The 17,192-nt window shown below is 46.5% G+C and overlaps 5 non-coding genes and 1 pseudogene across 5 annotated transcripts; all 6 read left to right on the forward strand.

Moving 5' to 3' along the window:
* The first annotated feature begins 291 nt into the window (after positions 1-291).
* LOC130133012 (5S ribosomal RNA) lies at positions 292-410 on the forward strand. The gene has a single exon (XR_008813230.1). It is a non-coding gene; the product is annotated as a 5S ribosomal RNA (ribosomal RNA).
* Positions 411-1,019: 609 nt separating this feature from the next.
* Positions 1,020-1,138, forward strand: LOC130133007 (5S ribosomal RNA). Its single transcript, XR_008813227.1, has one exon. It is a non-coding gene; the product is annotated as a 5S ribosomal RNA (ribosomal RNA).
* A 6,910-nt stretch (positions 1,139-8,048) lies between these two features.
* LOC130133013 (5S ribosomal RNA) lies at positions 8,049-8,167 on the forward strand. The gene has a single exon (XR_008813231.1). It is a non-coding gene; the product is annotated as a 5S ribosomal RNA (ribosomal RNA).
* Positions 8,168-8,443: 276 nt separating this feature from the next.
* LOC130133014 (5S ribosomal RNA) lies at positions 8,444-8,562 on the forward strand. Its single transcript, XR_008813232.1, has one exon. It is a non-coding gene; the product is annotated as a 5S ribosomal RNA (ribosomal RNA).
* Positions 8,563-9,171: 609 nt separating this feature from the next.
* Positions 9,172-9,290, forward strand: LOC130133009 (5S ribosomal RNA). Its single transcript, XR_008813229.1, has one exon. It is a non-coding gene; the product is annotated as a 5S ribosomal RNA (ribosomal RNA).
* A 277-nt stretch (positions 9,291-9,567) lies between these two features.
* LOC130133010 (5S ribosomal RNA) lies at positions 9,568-9,676 on the forward strand (annotated as a pseudogene).
* The last annotated feature ends 7,516 nt before the right edge of the window (positions 9,677-17,192 follow it).

A 17,192-nucleotide genomic window follows, 5' to 3' on the forward strand; every position in this document is an offset into this window, starting at 1 on the left:
CCTGCCCGCCTGCCTACCAGCCACTGAGCGAACTCCTACTCTACCCCTGAGATCGGTTACTTCCATAAAGATTGATTTCTTCCCTTACCTGGTTGTCCCGTCTGCTTTTGGGTTCTTTCCTGATACGTGACATATTCTTACACTTAACACTTGACTCTTTCCACAGCAAACGCAATAAGATGTCACGTAGCTGGTCATAAACGCAGAAACTGGTGAAATAAGCTGATAGCAGAAAGAAGAAGCGCGGAGGCCGAATTATATATAAAAGAGCGGCACGGTGCCGGCTCAACGGCTTACGGCCATACCACTCTGATAACGCCCGATCTCGTCCGATCTCGGAAGCCAAGCAGGGTCGGGCCTGGTTAGTACTTGGATGGGAGACCGCCTGGGAATACCAGGTGCTGTAAGCCTTTTATCCCCCCGCCCCAACTATAATCCACAAAGCAAACGTATAGGAAAAACCAGACATACATTTTGGTCAAAGATCACTACAAGCTACTCAATGGCCACCTCTTATGTTTTAGTCTTATTCTGTCACAGTCTCTCGCCCTTGACATCAAAGCGATCGCCCTTGACACCTGCTGACCCCCCCCCTTCATCGCGGTACACCAGTTGGCCATCAAAGGAATCGCCGCTCTCCGTTGACATCAAAGCGATCGCCATCACCCTTAAAAAGCCTCCACTGTGAACCAGTCTGCGCTGGAACGTCGCCTTTCATGGACTTCTGCCTGCCCGCCTGCCTACCAGCCACTGAGCGAACTCCTGCTCTACCCCTGAGATCGGTTACTTCCATAAAGACTTGATTTCTTCCCTTACCTGGTTGTCCCGTCTGCTTTTGGGTTCTTTCCTGACACGTGACATATTCTTACACTTAACACTTGACTCTTTCCACAGCAAACGCAATAAGATGTCACGTAGCTGGTCATAAACGCAGAAACTGGTGAAATAAGCTGATAGCAGAAAGAAGAAGCGCGGAGGCCGAATTATATATAAAAGAGCGGCACGGTGCCGGCTCAACGGCTTACGGCCATACCACTCTGATAACGCCCGATCTCGTCCGATCTCGGAAGCCAAGCAGGGTCGGGCCTGCTTAGTACTTGGATGGGAGACCGCCTGGGAATACCAGGTGCTGTAAGCCTTTTATCCCCCCGCCCCAACTATAATCCACAAAGCAAACGTATAGGAAAAACCAGACATACATTTTGGTCAAAGATCACTACAAGCTACTCAATGGCCACCTCTTATGTTTTAGTCTTATTCTTAAACTTAACACTTGACTCTTTCCACAGCAAACGCAATAAGATGTCACGTAGCTGGTCATAAACGCAGAAACTGGTGAAATAAGCTGATAGCAGAAAGAAGAAGCGCGGAGGCCGAATTATATATAAAAGAGCGGCACGGTGCCGGCTCAACGGCTTACGGCCATACCACTCTGATAACTTCCGGGTTGGCGTGGTGGCGGCGGAGCGGACGAAAAAGACATTAAATCGACGGGGAAACGAGAGCAGTCTCTGAAAATCACGTTTCTAACTCCCCCCAGCAGCTTTCTGCTGCACGGGGGAAACTTTTGTGGCTTTAGAAGCACGAAAATGGCACAGACGGCAAGGACACTCGGACCGGACAAGACTTACGACGACGGGCAGACGGACAAACAAAATGGAGGTATAGCGGCGGAAACAAAGAAGCCCCAGCAGGACGCGAATCCGACTGAGGCAGAAAGCGTGATGGAGAAGGGGGAGAGAGGAGAATTTGTGGTGGTGGAGAGTCGAGCGGAGAAACGAAAAGAGAGACGAGGTGGAGGGGCCACAGCAATGGGGTTGGTGAAAGAGACGGCGGTCGCAGCGGAAGCGGCGGGGAGGGAGGGGGAAGGGAGAGAGATGGACAGAGACCTGGTGGTTAATGTGGACGTGGAGGGAGAAGACAAAATCTCCATGATGGAGCTTCTGCGTGCGGTTGACAACACGTGTGGGAGAGTATTGGGCTGCAGGTCGAAAAGCGACAAACGATGGGAGCTCACGATGAGTAACCCGAAAGGGAAAACAAGACTGCTGGACGGCTTCAAGATTAGAAACTCCAGAGTGGTGGCATCGGAAGTTACGAGGGACACCAGGATCGTCTCCTTTTTGAACCTTCCCCTGTATGTCACAGACAATCAAATTGTTACTAAACTGGAGCAGTGGGGCGTGGAGCCGGTGTCTCCTATCAAGCGGAGGAAGTGGGCCGGGACGGACGTTTTTGACGGGACGAGATTCCTCAAAGTCCGTTTCAATGAAAAGGTCTCCTCTTTACCTTACAGCACCAAATTTGAGACGCTGGAAGGGATTGAATACTTCAGAGTGCTGCACGATAATCAATCTAAAGTTTGCAGGCTGTGCCTCCAGCCCGGACACATCCTACGGGAGTGCCCGGAGTTCAAGTGCTTCAAGTGCGGGGAGATCGGACACTACGCACGAGAATGCGCAGCCATGCCTGGAGCAGATCCCAAAGAGGAGACAGAAAGGGACACCGGCGAGGGAGTAGAGGACGGGGCAGAAGAGACGGAGACAGGAAATCATCCTGATGGCATTGCGACTGATGGCGAAGCAGAGGGGCCCCAGTCAGCTGCACGCCATGAGATGGAGGAGGAGAGCGAGGTCGAGGAGGAAGAGGAGGAGGAGGAGAAAAGAGGAAGCGGCGGTTTGACTGCGGCCTCTGAGAGGGTGGGGAGGATGCCGACGAGCGTCTCCACTCTGGCGCACGGGTCGCTGAGGGGTCAGGCTGTAACAACATCAGGGGACAGGAGCCGCAGCAACCAGAGGGAGGGCAGTTCGGCCAGCCTTGCGTCCTTGCCTTGCGGGCAGCCGGGGCAGAGAGGGCCTCTACACGGGCAGGGGAGTGAGAGACGACAGCCGAACCCTAAGGCTTCGGAATGGGATGGAGTTAGTAAGGGGAGGGAAGAGGGAACAAGCAGAAAGGGCAAGACTAAGAGGGGTAAATAATAATGGACTGAAAAGGGTGTGCATCATGTTTTTTGTTTGGGGATTATTTTTCTCTGTCTTTCCCACTCACCATGGTCAAAATAGCATCATTCAACATACGTGGACTACGTGACATGGACAAGTTCACTAAAGTCGTAAAAATGTGTGATGCAGAAATAATCTGTCTCCAAGAAACCCACTGGGACACTGACTGTGAAACTCAGTGCAAGAAAAGGTGGCCTGGATCCTACTTTTCAAGCCATGGGACTCAGCGGGCACGAGGAGTAAGCATCATGGTGAGTAGCCACATTGAGGCTGATGCCACTCTAATAGACAAAGACATTGGGGGGAGGTGGGTTAAAGTGGGCTTTGTTTTTGAAGACACTGTCTACAAATTACTGAACATTTATGCGCCCAACCACGAGGGGGACAGGTCTTCTTTCTTTCGAGAATTGAATATCATAGCTAAAGACTGTGACATCATAGTTGGGGATTTCAATGTCAAGATGAGCAGGCTTGACATTAGCGATAACGGTAGCTATAAACACGACTGTTCCAGAGCGGCCCTGAATCTGTTTATGGCCAAGAATAATTTCTGTGATTTATGGAGAACCAGAAATCCCATAACACGAGAGTACTCGAGAGTACAGCCACAAATGGACACTGTACGGCAAAGTCGGATTGATTTTTGTTTAGTCAAGAAACCGCAGATCGACCTTTTCGATACTGTGCGCTATTGTTTAAATTTCATTAGTGATCATGCCATCCTGCGTGTGGGAATGGGGGGTAAAAGGAGGGGGAGGGGGGGAGGCGTGTGGCACCTTAATGCTAGCCTGCTGAACAGAAGGGATTATGTTGAATGCATCTCTAAATTGATCTCATTTGAATGTTCACAGCCTGAGTTTGGGGAAAATATCATAGAGGGGTGGGAGAAATTAAAAGTGAGAATTAAACAAAAAAGTATTCAGTTTGCGAAAAGATTGAACTTTAAAACTAGAGAAAAAGAAAGATCATTAAGAAATACAATTGCTAAATTAAATGCACAACCGGTTGTCAATGTTGAAAGGCTTGTGAATTTTCAAAATGAAATAAATGAAATTGAAAGGATAAAATGTGAAGGTGCTATAGTGAGGAGCCGTGCTCAATATGCAGTAGAAGGGGAGAAAAGTACAGCTTTTTTCCTCAACTTGGAAAAAAGGAAACAAAATCAGAGTTATTTGCAAGAAATCAAAAATAAAGAAGGTAAAGTAGTGACCAATTTCGTAGACATTCTGGAAACAGTACAAACTTTTTATAGTGACTTGTTTAAAACTGAGAGTTCAGACAAACAAGCTACAAATGACATATTGGAAGAGATGACTGCTAAATTAAATGATGAGGATAAATCAGCGTGTGAACAGGAAATAACTGAGGAAGATATAGAGTGTGCAATAAATCAAATGATGTCAAATAAAAGCCCAGGTAGTGATGGGTTGACGGCAAACTTCTATAAAGCTTTCTGCAACACGCTCAAACCAACACTACTGAAATTGTATAAAACAATGGAAAAAGAACAGAAGGTACCGGAGTCAATGACTCTAGGCTTGATCACTTTAATTTTTAAGAAAGGGGAGAAGGATAAACTAACAAATTATAGGCCCATTACTCTGTTGAACAATGACTACAAAATACTAATGAAAATATTCGCAAACAGACTCAAACAAATATTACATACAATAATAGAAGCCACCCAGGCTTATAGTGTGCCAGGGAGAGAAGTCACTGACACAGTACGCACCATAAGAGATGTGGTGGAGTATTTAAAAGAGACAGATCAAGCAGGTGTCCTTCTGGCCATTGACTTCAATAAAGCCTTTGACCGAGTAGAGCATCAATTTATGTTTAATGTACTGGAGAAGGTAGGTTTTGGAGACAGATTTCTAACTTGGGTAAAATTATTATATAGCAAAGCTACAGGTAAGGTCAAATGCAACGGTGCAACCACTGATGCGTTTCCTCTGGAAAGGTCGGTCAGACAAGGCTGTCCACTATCCTCAATCCTGTACACAATAATAGCAGAGCCACTAGGAATTCTATTAAAACAAGACAAGGGTATTAGAGGTATTGAGTTACCAGGGGGAGGATCCTGTGTCGTCCAGCAATTTGCTGATGACACCACCCTAACAGTAAAGGACATGGCAAGCATAGAGAGAGCAATCGCAGTAATAAACATGTACGGTCGAGCCTCTGGCTCCCGCATAAATGTAGGTAAGTCAGAAATCATGTTCATTAACATGGCTGAGCCTCAGCAGGAGACCACACCTTTTAAAATACAAAGCAAGCATATAAAAATTCTAGGTACCTACATCGGTAAAGATGTAGTGGCAGCTCGTGATCTGTCATGGACGGAAATTATTAATAAAATAGAAAAATGTCTAAATTATTGGAAACTGAGAGACCTAAAACTCAAAGGTAGAGTAGTGGTTCTAAACAACTTAATATTGTCAAAACTAAACTATACATTAGCAGTTATAGAACTACCCTTATGGGTATTAAACAGAATAAATGAAATTATAACCAATTTTTTGTGGAGGGCAAAAGTAAGTAAAATAGCACGAAAAACATTAATAAGTAAGTACAGAGAGGGAGGACTTCAATTAGTAGATATAGAAAGCAAAAAAAGGGCGTTCAGGATCAAAACTGTGCAAAAATATCTGTGTGACTCCACAGCCCACGGCTGGAAAAGCCTGATGGCTTACTTCATAAACAAGGTATTTCACATAGGCGATTTTGTGCTGCTGATGCAACTAAAGAGACCGATGATGGCAGGGCTTCCAGGTTTCTATAGAGAAGTCCTGTCCGCTCACGCGGAATTTCTAAAGCATATAGACTATGCATGTGACTCGGTAAACGTCATCAGAGAAATGCCAATCTTTCTAAATAAGAAAATTCAAAAGACAGGTAAGCTTCTATGTAATAATGACATGTTAACAGCAGGTTTGGTCCAGTTGAAGGACGTCATGTATGAACTGATGCCGGGTTTTCTCCCCCCCCAAGCCATATATGACAGTATAAAGGAGATAAACTATGAGGCCAAAATTACGGAGACAACAAGCTATTATAACGATTTAAAGGAAAGCATTCCAAAAGAATGGCGGACAACCATAGAGCGGAGAGTGGTACAGAACAGAGAGGGGAAGCTCCCAGCCATGTTGGTGGAGCAAGGAGGAGAGTGGAGGAGTATACACAGGTTGACAAGCAAACAGATCTATGGAATGTTTCTGGCACAGGCGTCGCAACGTCCGACCTCTCTGCCGTTCTGGGGCAAAGTTATGCCCAATTTGAATGTGGGACAAATCTGGGGACAATGGAGGGTGAGAGGGAACAGCATTGAGGCAGAAGACAACGACTACAAAATCCGACACAACAAAGTGTTCACTAACGTTATTCTGCACCAGTTTGACAAGGGGGTCGGCAGGGAGTGCGACGTCTGTGGCCTGCTGCCTGAAACACTATTGCACATGTACCGCCACTGCTCGGAGCTGGCGAGCTTCTTTGAATCCCTGAAAAAGTGCTTAGTCAACAAACTGGGATTAATTTGGGACAGCGGGGATTCGTGGGATGTATTCTTTGTGTTTGGAGTGTGGGAGAAGAGCAGGGTGAAGAACGCAGCGCTGTGCAAATTCCTCTTAAGTCACGCCCGGTGGGCCGTCAAATCACGTCGGAACATTGCGCACTTTGAACGCAGAATCATCCCGGTTTGGAACATTTTCAAAAACATGGTCAAAAAACAAACACATTACAGACTGACGCACGGCGATGCGGACTTCACCCGGCTCTTCATCAGAGACAGCCATCTCCTCTCCCTCAACAGGAGGGGGGAGATTGTGTGGAACTGGTGAGGGAGGGAGGGAGGGAGGGAGGGAGGGAGGGGAGGAAAAAGTCTGAAATGATGTGAACGGAAAATGATGATTATTGGAAGGGTAAATATAAACAGAGTTAAAGACGAGTTACGGTTTTCTTTTAACTTTCTCTGTTATGTTTTTATTGAAGTTAAGGGGAGGATGGGATCATTCTGTTTAATGTGGAATGTGTGTCATTTAAAATCTCAAAGTGGTGTTTTAATGTCACTTTCTTTTAAAAACACAGTCTAAGGCTTGTTCAAAGGGCTGATTTGTTTCATTTTCTGTTCTGGTTCCAAAGCGCTGATTTAAGTTGATGATTTGGAAAGCATGGCTTTCTTTTATGTATAAAGACAGACGGATACTATCTTGTGTAAGCGAAACAAAGTGTAAAACAAATGTAACAATGTGGAATTGATGGACAATACATGCAATCAAAAATGTATTTTTGTTCCCAAAAATATATTTTCATAATAAAAGACAAAAAAAAAAAAAAAAAAATAACGCCCGATCTCGTCCGATCTCGGAAGCCAAGCAGGGTCGGGCCTGGTTAGTACTTGGATGGGAGACCGCCTGGGAATACCAGGTGCTGTAAGCCTTTTATCCCCCCGCCCCAACTATGATCCACAAAGCAAACGTATAGGAAAAGCCAGACATACATTTTGGTCAAAGATCACTACAAGCTACTCAATGGCCACCTCTTATGTTTTAGTCTTATTCTGTCACAGTCTCTCGCCCTTGACATCAAAGCGATCGCCCTTGACACCTGCTGACCCCCCCCCCCCTTCATCGCGGTACACCAGTTGGCCATCAAAGGAATCGCCGCTCTCCGTTGACATCAAAGCGATCGCCATCACCCTTAAAAAGCCTCCACTGTGAACCAGTCTGCGCTGGAACGTCGCCTTTCATGGACTTCTGCCTGCCCGCCTGCCTACCAGCCACTGAGCGAACTCCTGCTCTACCCCTGAGATCGGTTACTTCCATAAAGACTTGATTTCTTCCCTTACCTGGTTGTCCCGTCTGCTTTTGGGTTCTTTCCTGACACGTGACATATTCTTACACTTAACACTTGACTCTTTCCACAGCAAACGCAATAAGATGTCACGTAGCTGGTCATAAACGCAGAAACTGGTGAAATAAGCTGATAGCAGAAAGAAGAAGCGCGGAGGCCGAATTATATATAAAAGAGCGGCACGGTGCCGGCTCAACGGCTTACGGCCATACCACTCTGATAACGCCCGATCTCGTCCGATCTCGGAAGCCAAGCAGGGTCGGGCCTGGTTAGTACTTGGATGGGAGACCGCCTGGGAATACCAGGTGCTGTAAGCCTTTTATCCCCCCGCCCCAACTATAATCCACAAAGCAAACGTATAGGAAAAACCAGACATACATTTTGGTCAAAGATCACTACAAGCTACTCAATGGCCACCTCTTATGTTTTAGTCTTATTCTTAAACTTAACACTTGACTCTTTCCACAGCAAACGCAATAAGATGTCACGTAGCTGGTCATAAACGCAGAAACTGGTGAAATAAGCTGATCGCAGAAAGAAGAAGCGCGGAGGCCGAATTATATATAAAAGAGCGGCACGGTGCCGGCTCAATGGCTTACGGCCATACCACTCTGATAACGCCCGATCTCGTCCGATCTCGGAAGCCAAGCAGGGTCGGGCCTGGTTAGTACTTGGATGGGAGACCGCCTGGGAATACCAGGTGCTGTAAGCCTTTTATCCCCCCGCCCCAACTATGATCCACAAAGCAAACGTATAGGAAAAGCCAGACATACATTTTGGTCAAAGATCACTACAAGCTACTCAATGGCCACCTCTTATGTTTTAGTCTTATTCTGTCACAGTCTCTCGCCCTTGACATCAAAGCGATCGCCCTTGACACCTGCTGACCCCCCCCCCTTCACCGCGGTACACCAGTTGGCCATCAAAGGAATCGCCGCTCTCCCTTGACATCAAAGCGATCGCCATCACCCTTAAAAAGCCTCCACTGTGAACCAGTCTGCGCTGGAACGTCGCCTTTCATGGACTTCTGCCTGCCCGCCTGCCTACCAGCCACTGAGCGAACTCCTACTCTACCCCTGAGATCGGTTACTTCCATAAAGATTGATTTCTTCCCTTACCTGGTTGTCCCGTCTGCTTTTGGGTTCTTTCCTGATACGTGACATATTCTTACACTTAACACTTGACTCTTTCCACAGCAAACGCAATAAGATGTCACGTAGCTGGTCATAAACGCAGAAACTGGTGAAATAAGCTGATAGCAGAAAGAAGAAGCGCGGAGGCCGAATTATATATAAAAGAGCGGCACGGTGCCGGCTCAACGGCTTACGGCCATACCACTCTGATAACGCCCGATCTCGTCCGATCTCGGAAGCCAAGCAGGGTCGGGCCTGGTTAGTACTTGGATGGGAGACCGCCTGGGAATACCAGGTGCTGTACAGCCTTTTATCCCCCCGCCCCAACTATAATCCACAAAGCAAACGTATAGGAAAAACCAGACATACATTTTGGTCAAAGATCACTACAAGCTACTCAATGGCCACCTCTTATGTTTTAGTCTTATTCTTAAACTTAACACTTGACTCTTTCCACAGCAAACGCAATAAGATGTCACGTAGCTGGTCATAAACGCAGAAACTGGTGAAATAAGCTGATCGCAGAAAGAAGAAGCGCGGAGGCCGAATTATATATAAAAGAGCGGCACGGTGCCGGCTCAATGGCTTACGGCCATACCACTCTGATAACGCCCGATCTCGGAAGCCAAGCAGGGTCGGGCCTGGTTAGTACTTGGATGGGAGACCGCCTGGGAATACCAGGTGCTGTAAGCCTTTTATCCCCCCGCCCCAACTATGATCCACAAAGCAAACGTATAGGAAAAGCCAGACATACATTTTGGTCAAAGATCACTACAAGCTACTCAATGGCCACCTCTTATGTTTTAGTCTTATTCTGTCACAGTCTCTCGCCCTTGACATCAAAGCGATCGCCCTTGACACCTGCTGACCCCCCCCCCCTTCACCGCGGTACACCAGTTGGCCATCAAAGGAATCGCCGCTCTCCGTTGACATCAAAGCGATCGCCATCACCCTTAAAAAGCCTCCACTGTGAACCAGTCTGCGCTGGAACGTCGCCTTTCATGGACTTCTGCCTGCCCGCCTGCCTACCAGCCACTGAGCGAACTCCTACTCTACCCCTGAGATCGGTTACTTCCATAAAGATTGATTTCTTCCCTTACCTGGTTGTCCCGTCTGCTTTTGGGTTCTTTCCTGATACGTGACATATTCTTACACTTAACACTTGACTCTTTCCACAGCAAACGCAATAAGATGTCACGTAGCTGGTCATAAACGCAGAAACTGGTGAAATAAGCTGATAGCAGAAAGAAGAAGCGCGGAGGCCGAATTATATATAAAAGAGCGGCACGGTGCCGGCTCAACGGCTTACGGCCATACCACTCTGATAACTTCCGGGTTGGCGTGGTGGCGGCGGAGCGGACGAAAAAGACATTAAATCGACGGGGAAACGAGAGCAGTCTCTGAAAATCACGTTTCTAACTCCCCCCCAGCAGCTTTCTGCTGCACGGGGGAAACTTTTGTGGCTTTAGAAGCACGAAAATGGCACAGACGGCAAGGACACTCGGACCGGACAAGACTTACGACGACGGGCAGACGGACAAACAAAATGGAGGTATAGCGGCGGAAACAAAGAAGCCCCAGCAGGACGCGAATCCGACTGAGGCAGAAAGCGTGATGGAGAAGGGGGAGAGAGGAGAATTTGTGGTGGTGGAGAGTCGAGCGGAGAAACGAAAAGAGAGACGAGGTGGAGGGGCCACAGCAATGGGGTTGGTGAAAGAGACGGCGGTCGCAGCGGAAGCGGCGGGGAGGGAGGGGGAGGGGAGAGAGATGGACAGAGACCTGGTGGTTAATGTGGACGTGGAGGGAGAAGACAAAATCTCCATGATGGAGCTTCTGCGTGCGGTTGACAACACGTGTGGGAGAGTATTGGGCTGCAGGTCGAAAAGCGACAAACGATGGGAGCTCACGATGAGTAACCCGAAAGGGAAAACAAGACTGCTGGACGGCTTCAAAATTAGAAACTCCAGAGTGGTGGCATCGGAAGTTACGAGGGACACCAGGATCGTCTCCTTTTTGAACCTTCCCCTGTATGTCACAGACAATCAAATTGTTACTAAACTGGAGCAGTGGGGCGTGGAGCCGGTGTCTCCTATCAAGCGGAGGAAGTGGGCCGGGACGGACGTTTTTGACGGGACGAGATTCCTCAAAGTCCGTTTCAATGAAAATGTCTCCTCTTTACCTTACAGCACCAAATTTGAGACGCTGGAAGGGATTGAATACTTCAGAGTGCTGCACGATAATCAATCTAAAGTTTGCAGGCTGTGCCTCCAGCCCGGACACATCCTACGGGAGTGCCCGGAGTTCAAGTGCTTCAAGTGCGGGGAGATCGGACACTACGCACGAGAATGCGCAGCCATGCCTGGAGCAGATCCCAAAGAGGAGACAGAGAGGGACACCGGCGAGGGAGTAGAGGACGGGGCAGAAGAGACGGAGACAGGAAATCATCCTGATGGCATTGCGACTGATGGCGAAGCAGAGGGGCCCCAGTCAGCTGCACGCCATGAGATGGAGGAGGAGAGCGAGGTCGAGGAGGAAGAGGAGGAGGAGGAGAAAAGAGGAAGCGGCGGTTTGACTGCGGCCTCTGAGAGGGTGGGGAGGATGCCGACGAGCGTCTCCACTCTGGCGCACGGGTCGCTGAGGGGTCAGGCTGTAACAACATCAGGGGACAGGAGCCGCAGCAACCAGAGGGAGGGCAGTTCGGCCAGCCTTGCGTCCTTGCCTTGCGGGCAGCCGGGGCAGAGAGGGCCTCTACACGGGCAGGGGAGTGAGAGACGACAGCCGAACCCTAAGGCTTCGGAATGGGATGGAGTTAGTAAGGGGAGGGAAGAGGGAACAAGCAGAAAGGGCAAGACTAAGAGGGGTAAATAATAATGGACTGAAAAGGGTGTGCATCATGTTTTTTGTTTGGGGATTATTTTTCTCTGTCTTTCCCACTCACCATGGTCAAAATAGCATCATTCAACGTACGTGGACTACGTGACATGGACAAGTTCACTAAAGTCGTAAAAATGTGTGATGCAGAAATAATCTGTCTCCAAGAAACCCACTGGGACACTGACTGTGAAACTCAGTGCAAGAAAAGGTGGCCTGGATCCTACTTTTCAAGCCATGGGACTCAGCGGGCACGAGGAGTAAGCATCATGGTGAGTAGCCACATTGAGGCTGATGCCACTCTAATAGACGAAGACATTGGGGGGAGGTGGGTTAAAGTGGGCTTTGTTTTTGAAGACACTGTCTACAAATTGCTGAACATTTATGCGCCCAACCACGAGGGGGACAGGTCTTCTTTCTTTCGAGAATTGAATATCATAGCTAAAGACTGTGACATCATAGTTGGGGATTTCAATGTCAAGATGAGCAGGCTTGACATTAGCGATAACGGTATCTATAAACACGACTGTTCTAGAGCGGCCCTGAATCTGTTTATGGCCAAGAATAATTTCTGTGATTTATGGAGAACCAGAAATCCCATAACACGAGAGTACTCGAGAGTACAGCCACAAATGGACACTGTACGGCAAAGTCGGATTGATTTTTGTTTAGTCAAGAAACCGCAGATCGACCTTTTCGATACTGTGCGCTATTGTTTAAATTTCATTAGTGATCATGCCATCCTGCGTGTGGGAATGGGGGGTAAAAGGAGGGGGAGGGGGGGAGGCGTGTGGCACCTTAATGCTAGCCTGCTGAACAGAAGGGATTATGTTGAATGCATCTCTAAATTGATCTCATTTGAATGTTCACAGCCTGAGTTTGGGGAAAATATCATAGAGGGGTGGGAGAAATTAAAAGTGAGAATTAAACAAAAAAGTATTCAGTTTGCGAAAAGATTGAACTTTAAAACTAGAGAAAAAGAAAGATCATTAAGAAATACAATTGCTAAATTAAATGCACAACCGGTTGTCAATGTTGAAAGGCTTGTGAATATTCAAAATGAAATAAATGAAATTGAAAGGATAAAATGTGAAGGTGCTATAGTGAGGAGCCGTGCTCAATATGCAGTAGAAGGGGAGAAAAGTACAGCTTTTTTCCTCAACTTGGAAAAAAGGAAACAAAATCAGTGTTATTTGCAAGAAATCAAAAATAAAGAAGGTAAAGTAGTGACCAATTTCGTAGACATTCTGGAAACAGTACAAACTTTTTATAGTGACTTGTTTAAAACTGAGAGTTCAGACATACAAGCTACAAATGACATATTGGAAGAGATGACTGCTAAATTAAATGATGAGGATAAATCAGCGTGTGAACAGGAAATAACTGAGGAAGATATAGAGTGTGCAATAAATCAAATGATGTCAAATAAAAGCCCAGGTAGTGATGGGTTGACGGCAAACTTCTATAAAGCTTTCTGCAACACGCTCAAACCAACACTACTGAAATTGTATAAAACAATGGAAAAAGAACAGAAGGTACCGGAGTCAATGACTCTAGGCTTGATCACTTTAATTTTTAAGAAAGGGGAGAAGAATAAACTAACAAATTATAGGCCCATTACTCTGTTGAACAATGACTACAAAATACTAATGAAAATATTGGCAAACAGAGTCAAACAAATATTACATACAATAATAGAAGCCACCCAGGCTTATAGTGTGCCAGGGAGAGAAGTCACTGACACAGTACGCACCATAAGAGATGTGGTGGAGTATTTAAAAGAGACAGATCAAGCAGGTGTCCTTCTGGCCATTGACTTCAATAAAGCCTTTGACCGAGTAGAGCATCAATTTATGTTTAATGTACTGGAGAAGGTAGGTTTTGGAGACAGATTTCTAACTTGGGTAAAATTATTATATAGCAAAGCTACAGGTAAGGTCAAATGCAACGGTGCAACCACTGATGCGTTTCCTCTGGAAAGGTCGGTCAGACAAGGCTGTCCACTATCCTCAATCCTGTACACAATAATAGCAGAGCCACTAGGAATTCTATTAAAACAAGACAAGGGTATTAGAGGTATTGAGTTACCAGGGGGAGGATCCTGTGTCGTCCAGCAATTTGCTGATGACACCACCCTAACAGTAAAGGACATGGCAAGCATAGAGAGAGCAATGGCAGTAATAAACATGTACGGTCGAGCCTCTGGCTCCCGCATAAATGTAGGTAAGTCAGAAATCATGTTCATTAACATGGCTGAGCCTCAGCAGGAGACCACACCTTTTAAAATACAAAGCAAGCATATAAAAATTCTAGGTACCTACATCGGTAAAGATGTAGTGGCAGCTCGTGATCTGTCATGGACGGAAATTATTAGTAAAATAGAAAAATGTCTAAATTATTGGAAACTGAGAGACCTAAAACTCAAAGGTAGAGTAGTGGTTCTAAACAACTTAATATTGTCAAAACTAAACTATACATTAGCAGTTATAGAACTACCCTTATGGGTATTAAACAGAATAAATGAAATTATAACCAATTTTTTGTGGAGGGCAAAAGTAAGTAAAATAGCACGAAAAACATTAATAAGTAAGTACAGAGAGGGAGGACTTCAATTAGTAGATATAGAAAGCAAAAAAAGGGCGTTCAGGATCAAAACTGTGCAAAAATATCTGTGTGACTCCACAGCCCACGGCTGGAAAAGCCTGATGGCTTACTTCATAAACAAGGTATTTCACATAGGCGATTTTGTGCTGCTGATGCAACTAAAGCGACCGATGATGGCGGGGCTTCCAGGTTTCTATAGAGAAGTCCTGTCCGCTCACGCGGAATTTCTAAAGCATATAGACTATGCATGTGACTCGGTAAACGTCATCAGAGAAATGCCAATCTTTCTAAATAAGAAAATTCAAAAGACAGGTAAGCTTCTATGTAATAATGACATGTTAACAGCAGGTTTGGTCCAGTTGAAGGACGTCATGTATGAACTGATGCCGGGTTTTCTCCCCCCCCAAGCCATATATGACAGTATAAAGGAGATAAACTATGAGGCCAAAATTACGGAGACAACAAGCTATTATAACGACTTAAAGGAAAGCATCCCAAAAGAATGGCGGACAACCATAGAGCGGAGAGTGGTACAGAACAGAGAGGGGAAGCTCCCAGCCATGTTGGTGGAGCAAGGAGGAGAGTGGAGGAGTATACACAGGTTGACAAGCAAACAGATCTATGGAAAGTTTCTGGCACAGGCGTCGCAACGTCCGACCTCTCTGCCGTTCTGGGGCAAAGTTATGCCCAATTTGAATGTGGGACAAATCTGGGGACAATGGAGGGTGAGAGGGAACAGCATTGAGGCAGAAGACAACGACTACAAAATCCGACACAACAAAGTGTTCACTAACGTTATTCTGCACCAATTTGACAAGGGGGTCGGCAGGGAGTGCGACGTCTGTGGCCTGCTGCCTGAAACACTATTGCACATGTACCGCCACTGCTCGGAGCTGGCGAGCTTCTTTGAAACCCTGAAAAAGTGCTTAGTCAACAAACTGGGATTAATTTGGGACAGCGGGGATTCGTGGGATGTATTCTTTGTGTTTGGAGTGTGGGAGAAGAGCAGGGTGAAGAACGCAGCGCTGTGCAAATTCCTCTTAAGTCACGCCCGGTGGGCCGTCAAATCACGTCGGAACATTGCGCACTTTGAACGCAGAATCATCCCGGTTTGGAACATTTTCAAAAACATGGTCAAAAAACAAACACATTACAGACTGACGCACGGCGATGCGGACTTCACCCGGCTCTTCATCAGAGACAGCCATCTCCTCTCCCTCAACAGGAGGGGGGAGATTGTGTGGAACTGGTGAGGGAGGGAGGGAGGGGAGGAAAAAGTCTGAAATGATGTGAACGGAAAATGATGATTATTGGAAGTGTAAATATAAACAGAGTTAAAGACGCGTTACGGTTTTCTTTGAACTTTCTCTGTTATGTTTTATTGAAGTTAAGGGGAGGATGGGATCATTCTGTTTAATGTGGAATGTGTGTCATTTAAAATCTCAAAGTGGTGTTTTAATGTCACTTTCTTTTAAAAACACAGTCTAAGGTTTGTTCAAAAGGGCTGATTTGTTTCATTTTCTGTTCTGATTCCAAAGCGCTGATTTAAGTTGATGATTTGGAAAGCATGGCTTTATTTTATGTATAAAGAGAGACGGATACTATCTTGTGTAAGCGAAACAAAGTGTAAAACAAATGTAACAATGTGGAATTGATGGACAATACATGCAATCAAAAATGTATTTTTGTTCCCAAAAATATATTTTCATAATAAAAGACAAAAAAAAAAAATAACGCCCGATCTCGGAAGCCAAGCAGGGTCGGGCCTGGTTAGTACTTGGATGGGAGACCGCCTGGGAATACCAGGTGCTGTAAGCCTTTTATCCCCCCGCCCCAACTATAATCCACAAAGCAAACGTATAGGAAAAGCCAGACATACATTTTGGTCAAAGATCACTACAAGCTACTCAATGGCCACCTCTTATGTTTTAGTCTTATTCTGTCACAGTCTCTCGCCCTTGACATCAAAGCGATCGCCCTTGACACCTGCTGACCCCCCCCCCCTTCATCGCGGTACACCAGTTGGCCATCAAAGGAATCGCCGCTCTCCGTTGACATCAAAGCGATCGCCATCACCCTTAAAAAGCCTCCACTGTGAACCAGTCTGCGCTGGAACGTCGCCTTTCATGGACTTCTGCCTGCCCGCCTGCCTACCAGCCACTGAGCGAACTCCTGCTCTACCCCTGAGATCGGTTACTTCCATAAAGACTTGATTTCTTCCCTTACCTGGTTGTCCCGTCTGCTTTTGGGTTCTTTCCTGACACGTGACATATTCTTACACTTAACACTTGACTCTTTCCACAGCAAACGCAATAAGATGTCACGTAGCTGGTCATAAACGCAGAAACTGGTGAAATAAGCTGATAGCAGAAAGAAGAAGCGCGGAGGCCGAATTATATATAAAAGAGCGGCACGGTGCCGGCTCAACGGCTTACGGCCATACCACTCTGATAACTTCCGGGTTGGCGTGGTGGCGGCGGAGCGGACGAAAAAGACATTAAATCGACGGGGAAACGAGAGCAGTCTCTGAAAATAACGTTTCTAACTTCCCCCCAGCAGCTTTCTGCTGCACGGGGGAAACTTTTGTGGCTTTAGAAGCACGAAAATGGCACAAACGGCAAGGACACTCGGACCGGACAAGACTTACGACGACGGGCAGACGGACAAACAAAATGGAGGTATAGCGGCGGAAACAAAGAAGCCCCAGCAGGACGCGAATCCGACTGAGGCAGAA

Source organism: Lampris incognitus, unplaced genomic scaffold (assembly GCF_029633865.1).
Source record: "Lampris incognitus isolate fLamInc1 unplaced genomic scaffold, fLamInc1.hap2 scaffold_210, whole genome shotgun sequence".
In the NCBI taxonomy this organism is placed as follows: Eukaryota; Metazoa; Chordata; class Actinopteri; order Lampriformes; family Lampridae; genus Lampris; species Lampris incognitus.